Source organism: Erpetoichthys calabaricus, chromosome 9 (assembly GCF_900747795.2).
Source record: "Erpetoichthys calabaricus chromosome 9, fErpCal1.3, whole genome shotgun sequence".
Taxonomy (NCBI): domain Eukaryota; kingdom Metazoa; phylum Chordata; class Cladistia; order Polypteriformes; family Polypteridae; genus Erpetoichthys; species Erpetoichthys calabaricus.
The window spans coordinates 7,012,741-7,029,150 of NC_041402.2; the positions used below are offsets into that span (position 1 = coordinate 7,012,741).

The 16,410-nt window shown below is 44.6% G+C and overlaps 1 protein-coding gene across 2 annotated transcripts in view; it reads left to right on the forward strand.

Moving 5' to 3' along the window:
* The window catches only part of gpsm1b (G protein signaling modulator 1b), a 248,614-nt gene that overhangs the window by 56,073 nt on the left and 176,131 nt on the right, over window positions 1-16,410 (forward strand). The gene's annotated exons all lie outside the window — the stretch shown is intronic.

The following is a 16,410-nucleotide window of genomic DNA, read 5'->3' on the forward strand; positions in this document are numbered from 1 at the left end:
GATCAGAGTGGAGTTTGATCAAACATTATTTGGAAAATGTACCTCTCCTCCTGATGAATAATCAGACATAGTGTCTTCATCAAATATTTGACCTTCGTCAATATCTCGTTGGTCAGACACATGTTCTAGGGATATGACATTCCCTGCAACTGACCCAACAAAAAGAGGGCTATTTGGAACATACCTATGGCACACATGGAGGACAAATATATGCAATGACCATCCTTTACCTGAAATGAAGTGACCACTGCATCCTGCCCCTGGTTCTGAGGAGGAGCTTCCCCCTGGAATGCCCTCAGAAACAGGGCGACGGGCATTTTGCTGGAGAGCCAACTCTTCTGCAGGGGTTAGGTCTGGACCGTGTGGACCTCCACCTGTTTTTTGCTTGTCTGCCTTATTAGCTTTAAAATTAATGTTTTTTATATTATATATGATTATTTATGTCAACAATTCTTTAAATAGTTATATACAAATATTTACCAGTTTGAAGTATATTCTTGTACTTCACTTTAACCTGTTTCCATTTTCTCCTTGTGCTCACGTTTGATCTGGAATTATGACATATTAAATAATAATTAATCTGACACATAGGAAATGAAACACTGCACTCAGTAAGTACAATACTTAGCGTTTAATTTGTCGGCCACTTTTTGCCAGCCGTCTTTTCTGGTCTGGGCTGCTTTTGCAGTGTTGCCCCTTGTGCATATTAAATCTTGACATTCTTCATGTCCTTCGAATAAAAGGTCTTGTGCCGCGTGTGTGAAAAATAAAATCCACCCGTTCTTTCGTCATTTTGTTACAGCCTATCAAAGACTTGCTGATCATGTTTTCTAGACTCAGTATATATGGGCTTTTCACTCAGCGCAGGCACGCGCATTCATCTCGTATGATTAGATCCAGCTCGACTAATCTAATACATGGCTGCGTTTGAAAAACCGACCTATCCCGGATGAGTGTCACCGGCATTAACTTATCCAAGATGAGGCACCTGATCTCGGATGATTTAAGCGACGTACGGAAAATACCCCTTTGGTGTTGCTAAAGTACTGAAAGACGGGGACTCGCACGTCACAGCACACACACACACACAGTCACAATGCTGTAGTAAACGGTATACGCTCGTACGGATGTTGACTATATGATTGAGGCACGCCGACTCAGACGGAGAATAGGAGACGATTGCCCACAATCCCGCAGCGAGAGAGAGACAGAAGAACCATCAGCTCAGTTGTGATCACATGACGCTCAGCAGACAAAGGGTATACGGACTACTCATATTGCAAGACCTCGCTCGTTTATCAAGTCAACATTTATTAAAAATTTTAGCTCATCTTGCAAAACACTCGTAAACCAAGTTACTCGCAAACCCAGGTTCCACTGCATATGTATTTAACTTGCTTTAAAAGATAACGTTCATTCCCAGTAATACAATGTGTAATCATGCGTACATACCGGTACATATTCAGGCCGGAGAAAAGCCAATGGACGTCACGGTCAAGTGGGGGAATGCTGACAACCAGATGTCCCATCCGGTGGGGAACGTCGACGTCCCGGAGGCTCTTCTCACTTCACGCTGCATCCTCGTCATTATAACCACTCACATATTTACATACAGTGGTGTGAAAACTATTTGCCCCCTTCCTGATTTCTTATTCTTTTGCATGTTTGTCACACAAAATGTTTCTGATCATCAAACACATTTAACCATTAGTCAAATATAACACAAGTAAACACAAAATGCAGTTTTTAAATGATGGTTTTTATTATTTAGGGAGAAAAAAAATCCAAACCTACATGACCCTGTGTGAAAAAGTAATTACCCCCTTGTTAAAAAATAACCTAACTGTGGTGTATCACACCTGAGTTCAATTTCCGTAGCCACCCCCAGGCCTGATTACTGCCACACCTGTTTCAATCAAGAAATCACTTAAATAGGAGCTGCCTGACACAGAGAAGTAGACCAAAAGCACCTCAAAAGCTAGACATCATGCCAAGATCCAAAGAAATTCAGGAACAAATGAGAACAGAAGTAATTGAGATCTATCACTCTGGTAAAGGTTATAAAGCCATTTCTAAAGCTTTGGGACTCCAGCGAACCACAGTGAGAGCCATTATCCACAAATGGCAAAAACATGGAACAGTGGTGAACCTTCCCAGGAGTGGCCGGCCGACCAAAATTACCCCAAGAGCGCAGAGACGACTCATCGAGAGGTCACAAAAGACCCCAGGACAACGTCTAAAGAACTGCAGGCCTCACTTGCCTCAATTAAGGTCAGTGTTCACGACTCCACCATAAGAAAGAGACTGGGCAAAAACGGCCTGCATGGCAGATTTCCAAGACGCAAACCACTGTTAAGCAAAAAAGAACATTAGGGCTCGTCTCAATGTTGCTAAGAAACATCTCAATGATTGCCAAGACTTTTGGGAAAATACCTTGTGGACTGATGAGTCAAAAGTTGAACTTTTTGGAAGGCAAATGTCCCTGTTACATCTGGCGTAAAAGGAACACAGCATTTCAGAAAAAGAACATCATACCAACAGTAAAATATGGTGGTGGTAGTGTGATGGTCTGGGGTTGTTTTGCTGCTTCAGGACCTGGAAGGCTTGCTGTGATAGATGGAACCATGAATTCTACTGTCTACCAAAAAAATCCTGAAGGAGAATGTCCGGCCATCTGTTCGTCAACTCAAGCTGAAGCGATCTTGGGTGCTGCAACAGGACAATGACCCAAAACACACCAGCAAAATCCACCTCTGAATGGCTGAAGAAAAACAAAAATGAAGACTTTGGAGTGGCCTAGTCAAATCCTGACCTGAATCCAATTGAGATGCTATGGCATGACCTTAAAAAGGCGGTTCATGCTAGAAAACCCTCAAATAAAGCTGAATTACAACAATTTTGCAAAGATGAGTGGGCCAAAATTCCTCCAGAGCGCTGTAAAAGACTCATTGCAAGTTATCGCAAACGCTTGATTGCAGTTATTGCTGCTAAGGGTGGCCCAACCAGTTATTAGGTTCAGGGGGCAATTACTTTTTCACACAGGGCCATGTAGGTTTGGATTTTTTTTTCTCCCTAAATAATAAAAACCACCATTTACAAACTGCATTTTGTGTTTACTTGTGTTATATTTGACTAATGGTTAAATGTGTTTGATGATCAGAAACATTTTGTGTGACAAACATGCAAAAGAATAAGAAATCAGGAAGGGGGCAAATAGTTTTTCACACCACTGTATTCGTAGAATTCTTGTCAGATGGGGGCTGTGTGACAGAAGAAAATCTTCCCCAGTTCTCCTCATCGATGGCTTCCGCAGACTGTGGCTCTGTTTTGGTCCTGCAGTACTTCAGCACTTTTGAATTAACCTGCTTGTGTCTCCTCCACTTGTTTTCTGTCCATTTCTGTTTTCTGCCCTCCAGTTATCATTTGTCCATCTCTCTCTCTCTTTCTTTTTCTCAGTTGAAGTCCATGGCTTTGACGTAAATTTCACTGATTATATTGGCACAAAATTACCTTCTTGCTGCAGGGTAAGGGTTGGGATTTTTAAGGGGAAACCTGATATTTGCTTATGGTACCAAAAATCCCAATTTGCTGTTACTGTGCCATTTTAACTCTTTCAGAGCTGATGTCGACTTTTGTCAAAATTCCAGAGTAGAGGATGGTAATCAGCTGTTAAACTGCAACAAAACGCACCCTTACATTTTAGTTTGATTCTCTTTACTAGAAGTAAAGTTACATAACTTTGTTGATTTAACCTCGATTCCCTACGCGTGCATGAGTAGCGGAGAGCAAACAACCTCTAAAATGGCGCCGACATCTGGCAACAGAGACCAAAGCGAATGTCAGTCAGTCATTTTCCAACCTGCTATATCCTAACACAGGGTCATGGGGGTCTGCTGCAGCCAATCCTAGCCAAGGCAGGGCGCCAGCCCACCGCAGCCAAAGCGAATGTGCAAAGTAAAATACTCCATGGAAGTTTTTTATGTACAGTTATGCTTGAAAGTTTGTGAACCCTTTAGAATTTTCTTTACTTCTGCATAAACATGACCTAAAACATCATCAGATTTTCACTCAAGTCCTAAAAGTAGATAAAGAGAAACCAGTTAAACAAATGAGACATAAATATTATACTTGGTCGTTTATTTATTAAGAAAAATGATCGAATATTACATATTTCAGTAGAAGTAGAAAGTAGAAAATCGAGTTAATGATGGCACCCTCTTCTAAGTGAAGTCACTGTTCCTCTGCCTGATGAGCCTGTCTGTACTGTGGACAAAGAAGAAGACCACAATAATGGTGGCGCCCTCTCCTAAGTGAAGTCATGTTTCTCTAGCCTCGGAGCATCTGGACTGAGGACAGAGAAGAAGTCCAAGTTAATGGTGGCACCCTCTCTGAAGTGAAGTCGCTGTTCCATGATCCCCTGTGCTTCTTGACTGTGGACAGAGAAGAAGACTGAGTTAGTGATGGTGGTCTCCTTTAAGTGAAGTCACGGTTCCTCTGACTGCTAAGCTCCTGGACTGTGGAAAAGAGAAGAAGGTCAAGTTAATAATGGCACCCTCATCTAAGTGAAGTCACTGTTCCTCTGCCTGATGGGCTTCCATACTGTAGACAAAGAAGAAGACCACAATAATGATGGCACCCTCTCTTAAGTGAGGTCACTGTTCCTCGAGCCATGGAGCTTCTTGACTGTGGAAAGAAAAGAAGATGGAGGTAATGATGGCGCCCTTTCCTAAATGAGGTCACTGTTCCTTGTGCCACTGAGCTTCCTAGACTGAGGACTGAAAACAAGACTTGAGTTAATGATGGTGTGCTCTCCTAGTGAGGTCATGTTCTTCAGGCCACAGAGCTTATGGATTGTGTACAGAGAAGTCCAAGTTAATGATGGCGCCCTCTCCTGTCCTGGGGTGGAATTGCTTACTTTCTTATCACCCCGAATGCGACCCCTAAGCGCTTGTGCCCAACACAGGATATCTGTAAACTCGGTCGATGATGAATCTAATGCGTAGCTTTTTATTGCATCATGCCAGTGATGTAAATGCATGACATCTGGAAACAGACAACCGATGTAACGTCGACGACTCAAAACGACACCGTTCTGGGGAAAAACAAAGTGGTGACAGAAATTGTGCAGGCTCATTCTCTTAAAAATCGAAAACAGTTTTAAAAATAAAATAATCCAGTTATGAAAATATTGTGGACGGCCTCAGAAATCCCCTATTAGAAAAGAAACAATAAGAAAAATCTGATATGTCCAAATGTAGAGAATCAAAGAAATGCAACCAGAGACTAACAAAGCAGAGGCTGTGGTCGGATTTGCATGAAAGTCAGCCGGCGAGTGTAACGGCACATGCAAAGGTAGACATTTGCATACCTGGAGATGTACAGTACTGTGCAAATGACTTGGCACCTGTGACACAAGAATGCCGTGAAGCATTTCAGTAAAGTTGTTAAAAAGGGCAATAGACAGAAAAACAGAAATAAATAAAGGAACTCCATATTTGGTATGGCCACCTCAGCAGTTTCCTTTGCATGCAGTTTCTGAGGGCCCTGGCCTGGTTGGTTGTTTCAACCCTCTACAACAACAGCAAGTCAAGTCAAGTTGGGGAGCATGCACCGGTGCAGCGCGTTGCCGCACCCACTACACGACAAAGCAACTCGGGATCCCAGTTGGCAACCTCCCAGGCAGACACGCACTCCAGTCCCACCCTCAGGAAAGGACTCTCTATCTGCCGCAGCCAGGTGTTACATGGGCGACCCCTTGGCCTGGTCCAGCCACTCGGGTTCCCAACAATGAGGATCTTACAAGCTGGATCAACCTCGGGACTCCATGAGCGACACAAAGTCAAACCAATGGTACCCAAGGATTCTCCGAAGAGACACACATGAAGGAGTCCAGTCTTCGTCTCAGGTCACTGGATAGCATCCATGTGTCGCAACCATATAGCAAGACAGGAAGCACCAGGACTCTAAACACTTGGACCTTCGTCCTTTTTGCAGAGATATCAGGAGCACCACACACCCCTTTCCAGCAACCTCATGACCCCTCATGCTGTCCCAATCCGTCTACTGACTTCATAGGAAAAGTCACCAGAGACATGAATGTCACTGCCAAGGTAAGCAAACCTCTCAACAAGGTCGACACTCTCTCCACAGACAGACACACTGCTGATGGCTGTGCCCAAGAGATCATTAAAGGCCTGGATGTTGGTTTTTATCAGGACACTCGCGAGCTCAGACACTCAGACTTCTCACTCAGAGCCTCCATTGACTCCGCGAAGATCACAGCATCGTCAGCCAAAGTCAAAATCCGTGAATCTCTCTTCACCAACAGATGCTCCACAGACGCAGGATTCCACGACCCTGCCCAGCACCCAGTCCATGCCAGCATTGAACAGAGCAGGAGCAGAACACTCCACTGACGGACCCCAGAATCAACCGGGACAAACACAGAGGTTCTGCCTCCGCTCTGCACAGCACTCCCAGTCCCAGTGTACAGGCCGGCCATGATATCCAGCAACCTCGAGGGGATCCCGCAAAACCTCAGGATGTCCCACAGGGCATTTCGATCAACTGAGTCGAACGCTTTACGAAAATCGATAAAGGCTGCAAAGAAACTCTGCCAATATTCGCGTCTTGCGCTCCATGAGAACAACAACAACAACATTTATTTCTATAGTGCATTTTCATACAAATGATGGAGCTCAAAGTGCTTTACAGGATGAAGAAAGTGGAAAAAAAGACAAAATATAAAAAATAAAATTAGGCAATACTAATTAACATAGAATAAAAGTGGGGTCCGATGGCCAGGGGAGGACAGAAAAAACAAAAAAAAACCTCCAAGAGTGCTGGAAAAAAAAAATCTGTAGGCCACAAGATCATCCAACCACCCTGGGCATTCTACCTAACCTAATGAATGATTACAGACCATTGGCACTCACCCCGGTAATTATGAATTGCTTTGAGAGGCTGGTTCTAAAGCACATTCAAACCAGTCTCCCACTGACCCTGGACCAACACCAGTTTGTGTTATAGAGCGACAGACGATGCCATTGCTATCTCTCTTCACACGGCCCTGAACCATCTGGAGCACAGTGGGACATATCGCAATTCACACGGCCCTGAACCATCTGGAGCACAGTGGGACATATGTGAGGATGCTCTTTGTCTATTACAGCTCGGCATTTAACACAATCATCCCAGACACCCTCATCAAAAAGCCATCTGACCGTGGCTTCTCCTCTCATCTGCTGCTAGATTAAGGACTTTCTGACCAGTCAACCCCAGACAGTGAAGTATGGCTCCCATACGTCCAGCACACTCACCCTCAACACCAGCTCTCCACTGGGCTGTGTGTTGAGTCTTTTTCTGTACTCACTGTATACCCATGAATGCATCCCCTCCCATCCTAGTAATCTTATAAATAAATGTCTGCACGTGGAAGTGTGTGTGTGTCTGTCCGGCCAGGATGTGTGAGGCTACAGCATGAAGCTCAAAGAAAGCGACTCTGTTGCCAAAGTGAAACCGCAGAGAAATGAGAGAAACTCACTTAGCCGCTAATACACAAGCAAGGCGAGCACATCGACAAAACGGTATCCCTTTTACTTTACCTCCCGTTGCTAATACACAAGCACGGCGAGTATGTCTGCAAAATGAAACCTCAGAGGAGAGAGAAACTCGCTTAGCTGCTAATTCACAAACGAGGCGAACACGTCTGCAAAAACGAAACCTCTGAAAAAAGACAAACTCTCTTGGCTGCTAATTCACAAACAAGGCGAACACGTCTGCAAAACGAAACTACTGAAGAAAGACAAAGTCGCTTAGCTACTAATTCACAAATGAGGCGAGCATGTCGGCAAAACAAAACCTCAGAGGAGAGAGAAACTCACTTAGCTGCTAATTCACAAACGATGTAAGCATGTCGGCAAAACGAAACCTCTGAAGAAAGACAAACTTGCTTAGCCGCTAATTCACAAACGAGGCGAACATGTCGGCAAAACAAAACCTCAGAGGAGAGAGAAACTCACTTAGCCGCTAATTCACAAACGAGGCGAACACGTCGGCAAAATGAAACCTCAGAGGAGAGAGAAACTCACTTAGCTGCTAATTCACAAACGATGTAAGCACGTCGGCAAAACGAAACTACTGCTGAAAGACAAACTCGCTTAGCCACTAATTCACAAACGAGGCGAACACGTCGGCAAAATGAAACCTCAGAGGAGAGAGAAACTCGCTTAGCTGCTAATTCACAAACGAGGCGAACACATCTGCAAAACGAGACCTCTCAAGAAAGACAAAGTCGCTTAGCCACTAATTCACAAATAACGCGAGGACATCGGCAAAATGAAACCTCAGAGGAGAGAGAAACTCTCTTAGCTACTAATTCATAAACAAGGTGAGTACATCTGCAAAACGAAACCTCCTAGGAGAGAGACACCCAGAGTACTTCCCTTCACTTACCTGCATTGTTGTTGTTTTTTTTTTGTTTTTTTTTTGTGAAATCTGTGCTGTGCCAGTGCTACTCTAGACATGTCATTAGGCACACTGCTCGATGTCCTCATGTGATAATCTTAGAATGGGTTTTCTCTTAGATTGTGGCGCATGATCAAGCCCAAATTGGCCCGCCTCACTGGCAGAGTTGTGGCGTCTACAAGTTGGGCACACCACACACACAAATAGCCAAGCGGACCCTCCACTCCACTCGCACTACATGACAGTCCCATTGTCCCCACAGGACTAAAGTCCCTTCATTCTTTTATCCTCTTCTCATAGCTTATGCCTTTTATCCCCTGGCTAAGCCGAGCCATGCATCTGCACGGTGTGACGTTTGAGGACGGACTCACCATTCTGCTGACACTTAGCCATCGGAAAGGGCTTTTCACACCCACCTCCTGCTCCTTTGACACGCTGGGTTTCAGCTGCCGTCTTGTCTTGCTAAATAAAATATTAACACTTGGATACACTTGAGATCACAACTGCTGTTTAATTGTTTCTGTGAAAGATTTATGAGCCAAGTGAATAATTAATGACCAGTCAGAGCCACAAGAGGGAGTCGGTTAAGGCTCATTTAATGGCTCTCAGTGGAGGCAAACTGCTTCTTCCTCAGGCTGGCATAACATCTGAAATAGCAGGGCAGAGAGCAGACGCATTGAGTATGGGAGAGGTGAGGTGGTCTTGAGAGTGTTGGGTTTGCGATTTTAATGGAATCCCATCGTGGTTGCCAGTTTGGGACAGCCCTTTACTTTAAAGGTGTCAGAATAATGAGACAAAGCCATTATGAAAGTTTGGGGCAGCCACCCGTATAATGTGTCCTGGCTGCAAAAGGTTTTAAATAAATGTGATATGTTTACAAGTCAGAGTCCAAAACAGAACTGGAGTCTTAGACCTAAGATGGCAGCTTTAAAGGCCAGTTAAGGAAGTGACATCATCTTTAGGGCTGGAACCGGAAGTGACTTCATCTCTAGGGCCGGAAACAGAAGTGACGTCATCTGTGGCGCTGGAACCTGGCGGGATTTCCCAAGAGTGGTCTGCAAGGAATCGAGGGAGATAGTCAGCGTACCCCGCCTCCCCCTGGTCCGTCATGGAATTACCATTACTTAGGCCCTTTAGCTGTCTCCTATTTGCACATGTATGACAAAGGTTTTGGATAGATAGATACTTTTTATAACTCTGAAGCAGACCCCATACCCAAAAAGATGCCAGTATAGCCCAGACAATGGTCAGGGAGGGGTTTATTGAAACAACAAAACACAAGGAAGTGGTGGCATTTCTGGATTAATGGCAGCCACATGAAATGTCATGCGAAATAACTAATAAGCTCGCCTCAGTAGTTCAACTTATTATTAAAATGTTTATAACAAATCTGAGTTTTCACTTCTTAGGCAATTTCTTCCAATTTTATTAAATGACTGTATAATAAAACACTAAGGTCTATGTGTTCTGTCCCTCAGAGCAATCCGATTGGTCAGTTTGCTTTGGTTTGATTGGTCAGTTTGTGCTGCCAGTCTGTTTCCGGCAGAGAGACATGCTAAGCATTGCACTGCCATTGCAATGTTGTTCAATTAGAGCGCCAGACATGGCAAAACATTGTGAGGCCTCCAAAATAAGCCACAAGAGCAGGCCAGGAGCTTCACTGTCCAGCCCAGGAGAGGCCGACCCCAAGACAACCAGTCTCCTCATAGGTTTCCAAAACTATGGAACGGGTTGAAAAAGTTCAGAATACAAGGAAAGTTCCAAACTTAACAAAAATGTCTTTCAAAGGGAGACAAACCATAAAAACACAGGCTTAGGAAGACCATCTGATTGGTCAGTTTGGAAAAGGAAGGAGTGGGAAACACGTGAGGAGGAATAAAAGCATAGGAGGCATGCTGAGCGAGTCGCCTTCAAAGACTGCAGACAGCTTATGGCTTGAGGAAGTGTGATTACCTGCCGAGCCAGGGGATGGCACTATACTCTGATCCTTTCTCTCTTTCTCCCTCTGCAGATCCTGCCGACTATGCCACTGTAAATGAGGGAGACAAAACACAGAAAAAGGTTTGGGGGTATCACCTTGGTAACCCCATATACTTTAAGTTAGGCAAAGAAATAAAATGGACACAATTTCAGAACAGAACTAAGAAATGGAAGTCGAGTGCTGGTTTATATTGAGGGCAGGCAGGAAGGGGCGGGTCCAGGAGAGCAGAAACTGGAAGTGATGTCATTGGTCGCAGAGTTGACAGTCGGCAGGTGTATGGTCAGGTTGGGGAGCATGCACTGGTAACGCACCCACCACATGACTAAACCGCTCGGGATCCTGGTTGGCAACCCCCCAGGAAGACACGTGGTCCAGTCCCACTCCCAGGAAATAACCATCTATCTGCCACAGCCAGGTGTTATATGGGCATCCCCTTGATCTGGTCCAGCCACTCCTCAGGTTCTCAACAATGAGGATCACCCTCGGGTAATCATGCCACATGGCCATAGTGCCGTAACTGACGCTCCCTGACAATGCAGGTCATGTGCCTCATTCAGGACTCTGTGAGCAACTGCTTGTTTGACACAAAATTAAATGAGTGGTATCCAAGGATTCTCTGAAGAGACACAGTACTGAAGGAGTCCAGTCTTTGTCTCATGTCACTGGATAGCGTCCATGTCTCACAAACAGGGAGCACCAGGACTCTATAAAGACTTGGACCTTGGTCCTTTTGCAGAGATATCAGGAGCGCCACACACCCCTGTCCAGCGACCTCATGACCCCCCCCCATGCTCTCTCAATCCGTCTACTGACTTCATAGGAAGAGTCACCAGAGACATGAATGTAACTGCCGAGGTAAGTAAACCTCTCGACGAGGTTGACAGTCTCTCTGCAAACGGACACACTGATGTGCCCACGAGATCATTAAAGGCTTGGATGTTGATTTTTATCAGGACACTCGCAAGCCCAGACACTCAGACCCCTCACTCAGTCTCTCGAGCACCCCGATCAGAGCCGCCATTGACTCCACGAAGATCACAGCATCGTCGGCAAAGTCAAGATCCATGAATCTGTCTTCACCAACAGATGCCCCACAGCCACTTGACCCCACGACCTTGCCCAACACCCAGTGCATGCCAGCATTGAACAGAGTAGGAGCAGAACACACCACTGACAAACCCCAGAATCAACTGGGAAAAACGCAGAGGTCCGGCCTCCACTCCGCACAGCACTCCCAGTCCCAGTGTACAGGCCGGCAATGATATCCAATAACTTTGGGGGGATCCCGCGAACCCTCAGGATGTCCTACAGGGCAGCTTGATCAACTGAGTTGAATGCTTTATAAAAATTGACAAAAGCTACAAAGAAACTCTGCTGACACTTGTGTTTGCGCTCGATAAGGACCCTTAGTGCCAGGATGTGGTTGATGGTAGGCTTCTCAGTTGTAAAAAAAGACTTCTCCAGTTGCTGGTAGGTGAGCAAGTGACCACGAATCCTATTGAGGGTGACCCTAGTGAGGGCCTTTCCTGGCACCGAGAGCAGTGTTATCCCCCTGTAGTTGCCGCAATCCAGGGGCCTCATGTATAATGCCGTGCGTAGAACTCACACTATAACATGGCGTAAGCACAAAAGCGGGAATGTGCATACGCACAGAAAAATCCAGATGCAGGAATCTGTGCGTACGCAAACTTCCACATTCTTCCGCTAAATAAATTCCGATCAGCGTGAAAATTAACGCACGTGCACGCGCCTTCTGTCCCGCCCCAACTCCTCCAGAATTACGCCTCTTTGAATATGCAAATCAATATAAAATAGCCCTTAAGCTCAGCCTTTTGTGAAAAGACAATGGGAAAAGCATGGGGGAAAATATAAGAATTTCAGCGAATACCAAGTGGAGGCAAAGGAAAAACGTACTATTTGTTGGTTTAAACAGTGATATAATCAAGAAAAGGACGTTGATTGAGTGACATAGTGTCGGAGAAACTCGAACGCTTCAAGTTCACAAAGTCGCACAATGCCCGAAATAAAAAAGAAGTTGTCATATATCAAAGTCGCTGTGAAAAGGCGGAGTGGTGGCTCTAGGCGGAGTGGTGGCTCTAAGGCTAGGGGTCTGCACTGACAATCGGAAGGTTGCCGGTTCGAATCCCGTAAATGCCAAAGGAGACTCTGCTCTGTTGGGCCCTTCAGCAAGGCCCTTAACCTGCAATTGCTGAGCGCTTTGAGTAGTGAGAAAAGCGCTATATAAATGCAAAGAATTATTATTATTATAAAAGGTGAGTCGTAGCCCACCGTCTGAATGTCATATGAAAGCTTATTAGGGTACAGAGAAAAAAAATAGGCACACAGTGGGGGAAAAAAGCATGAAATGTCAACTTTAATCTGAAAATTTCCACTTTAATCACGTAGTTTATTTTGTCATTAAAGTAGAACATCATAAACTTCATCTTAAAATCGTTTATTTTACTAGTTTCTCAAATCCCATCGTAACTAAAGTAGCACGTTAAATGCTTCGTTCTGTGTTTGATCTTCTATGTGTGTGAATCACTACGTGCTTCCGTTCTTTCTTTCTCCGACAGGACACAGAATCCATTACATTCGTGATATTACAGCTCTCTGAATAATTAAAATACTGAGATGTATACGTGATATCTTTTTCATGATGATAGGAATGAAAGCATGTTATTAAACATGGGAACACGGTGGCACAGTGATTGTTCATATCTCACGCAAGAGGCTTGCTGCGCCATGCGCGACCTTTGATGAAATTTATTACAGCAGTACTGTCTCTTTCAAACGTACTAACCTCCAATTCCTGTCCTTACTTTTCTTTCTCCAAATACCCAATCGCCACACAATCAGCTCTGTAATAGACGTTAAGCCATCTGTAAGCTTAGAACGCCGATTCTTCAAAAGTTTTAAGGAACATTGAAATATCTTCGTAGTACGTGTTTAATTATTCTATCCGTCTATCCTTCCAGTGTCGCGTCAACACCAGCAAGAATACAGCGCAAGGCAGGAACAATCTGTGAACTAGCTAGCACTGTGGCACCGTGTCCTCACATGTTTAATTTATTATCAATACAGATTATTTAAATGAAGTTAAAGTTTTATCTGTATACTATAAGCAACATATTTTGCTGCATTTAATCTTAAAAATGATATTGTCATCATACGCGCTTTATAAAGTGGCGCAGGTTGTGCAATATTATAACTGTAGTGCAAGTTTACAGTGGGGTACTGGTAATTGTACTTATAAGTACAAACAGTTCTACAAGGAGCACTTGATGGACTGATTGAGTGCGTTTATAGTTCTTGGGATGAAACTGTTTCTGAACCGCGAGGTCCGTACAGGAAAGTCTCTGAAGCATTTTGCCGTGGCTGACGCAGCGTGTGCTTAATGCTGTATCCCGATAATTCTCTTTCCGATCAGCTGTTGTAGATCTGTGATTCCACACTCAGATACAGTGATATAAATACTCCAAGTGGTGCAGTGAGAGTAATATGGAAAAAGATGATCCGCTGTGGCAACCCTTAACGGGAGCAGCTGAAAGAAGAAGATGATGCAGTGAGCGTAACAACGCTAAAGCAGTTATGGTATTTGGAATACTATGGCTATTCCCTGGACCATTATATTGCTACAGGTTAATTACAATCAGATGCATTACACTAATAAACAATATGCAGTTAGTTTCAGTGTATTTATAAAGCTGCGTCAGGAATGTGGTTCTAAGAAAGAAAGGGTGACCACACAGGAACAGTAGCACTGCTTTGACGCTGGGTGCCACCAGTCTGCAAAACTGAGCGGAGAAATTGCGTATGCCAGGGTATGAGGTACCGTGGAAATGTGCGTGGCTTTACGCCAAGTTTAGGTTTTACACATCGCGATTTGAGCGTGGAAACGTTCGTACACAACATTTCTGTGCATACGCACCATTTATACATGAGGCCCCAGGTGATCAACAACAACATTTATTTCTATAGCACATTTTCATACAAGTGTTGCTCATAGTGCTTTACAAGATGAAGAAAGAAAAGTTTATAAAATAATAAAAATATATAAATAAGATTAGTAAATACTAAGTAATAAAGAATTAAGTAAGGTCTGATGGCCATGGAGACAGAAAAAGAAAAACAAAATCTGCAGGGGTTCCAAGGCCACGAGACCACCCAGCCCCCACTGGGCATCACCCTTCCCTTTCCAGATAGAGACGACAAGTCCCGTTTTTCAACCAGTTGGGATGATGCCCGTCTCCCAAATAGAAGCAAAGATTGTTTGCAATGCCAGGAGGACAGCCTGACCACCAGCCGGGAGAAATTCACCCCGCATACCAAAGATCCCCCGCAGCCTTTCCTCCCCTCAGCTGGTTCACCACCTGTGCCATCTCAGTGAGACTGGGGGGTTCACAGCTAATTGGAGGATCAGCCTGAAGAACCACGGACCCTGAGATATCCACCGTTCTAGCCGGAGGATCAGCTGTAAACAGCTGCTCAAATTTGGCCATGTCAAAATTGGTCAGTGTGTGTGTGTTCATTCACAGTGTGATGGACTGGCACCCAGCCCAGGGATCGTTCGTGTCTTGTGCCCTGCACCTCCTGGGATAGGCTGTGGCTTCCCTGTGACCCTGCTCAGGATTAAGCAGGTTCAACCTTGACGTGACTTGAAACATTTGAGAGGTACAATTGATTCTGTTTCTTTTGCTTTGCTCTAATTTAAGCACAGGCAGGTGACATGGCATCCTCATTGTCACACAGTATCAGTGCCTGGATTTGAACACCCCAACCTCAGTGTTTGAAGTCTAAATCCATAACCACTGCACCAAACTGAATGCAAGGGAAATCTAATAACCAGGCAAGAAAATCCACAAACCATAATCAAGACACTGTTGTGGGCTGGCGCCCTGCCCGGGGTTTGTTTCCTGCCTTGATCGTGTTGGCTGGGATTGGCTCCAGCAGACCTCCGTGACCCTGTAGTTAAGGTATAGCGGGATGGATAATCAAGACATAGTCTTCTTTTTCTACTTCTTCTTCTTTTGGCTGCTCCTGTTAGAGGTCACCACAGCGGATCATCTTCTTCCATATCTTCCTGTCCTCCTCATCTTGTTCTGTCACACCTATCACCTACATGTCCTCTCTCACCGCATCCATAAACCTTCTCTTAGGCCTTCCTGTTTTCCTCATGCCTGGCAGCTCTGTCCTTAGTATCCTTCTCCCAGTATACCCAGCATCTCTTCTCTGCACATGTCCAAACCAGCACAATCTCGCCTCTCTGACTTTGTCTCCCAACCGTCCAACCTGAGGTGACATTCTCATGTCCTCATTTCTAATCCTATCCATCCTCGTCACACCCAATGCAAATCTTCACATCTTTAACTCTGCTACCTCCTGCTCCATCTCAGTGCTCACAAAAAGTCTCCAATCCCAACTCAGTGCTCCACTTTCTGGCCAAAAGGAGGAGCCAGCAGCAGTGACATCGGGGTGGCTCCACCCACAAAGAAGAGATAATACCAGCAGATTTAAAGAGACAAATACTGTAAATAAATCTAATCAAAGTAACACAAACGTGGAAACTAATAATTTAAAACTAACAAAAATGAATACAAGACGTTTGTGACTGTAACACAACACATCACTTGTTTACAAAGCAGCAATCCATTGTGTGACCCAGGATTTGTGAGGTGCTGTTTTCCTCTAGGGGGCGCTAGCTCCCTGGTTGGAATAAGTATTTTTAATTGCTCCGTCTTAAGTAACCCGAAACTATATAGATATATTATAAAGAGACGATACCCTTCTCTTAGTGATATGGCAGTAAGAAATCTCATAGGAGAAATAACTTAGCTTTCTTTAATGACAATTTACACGGCATAACACATGAATGAAGCCATAGCAAGACTTTTCACCGAAGTGGAGGCCCGATGTATATAGTCTGCCATTGGCGTCGCTGCGCAGAAAGGATTTTCCGGATC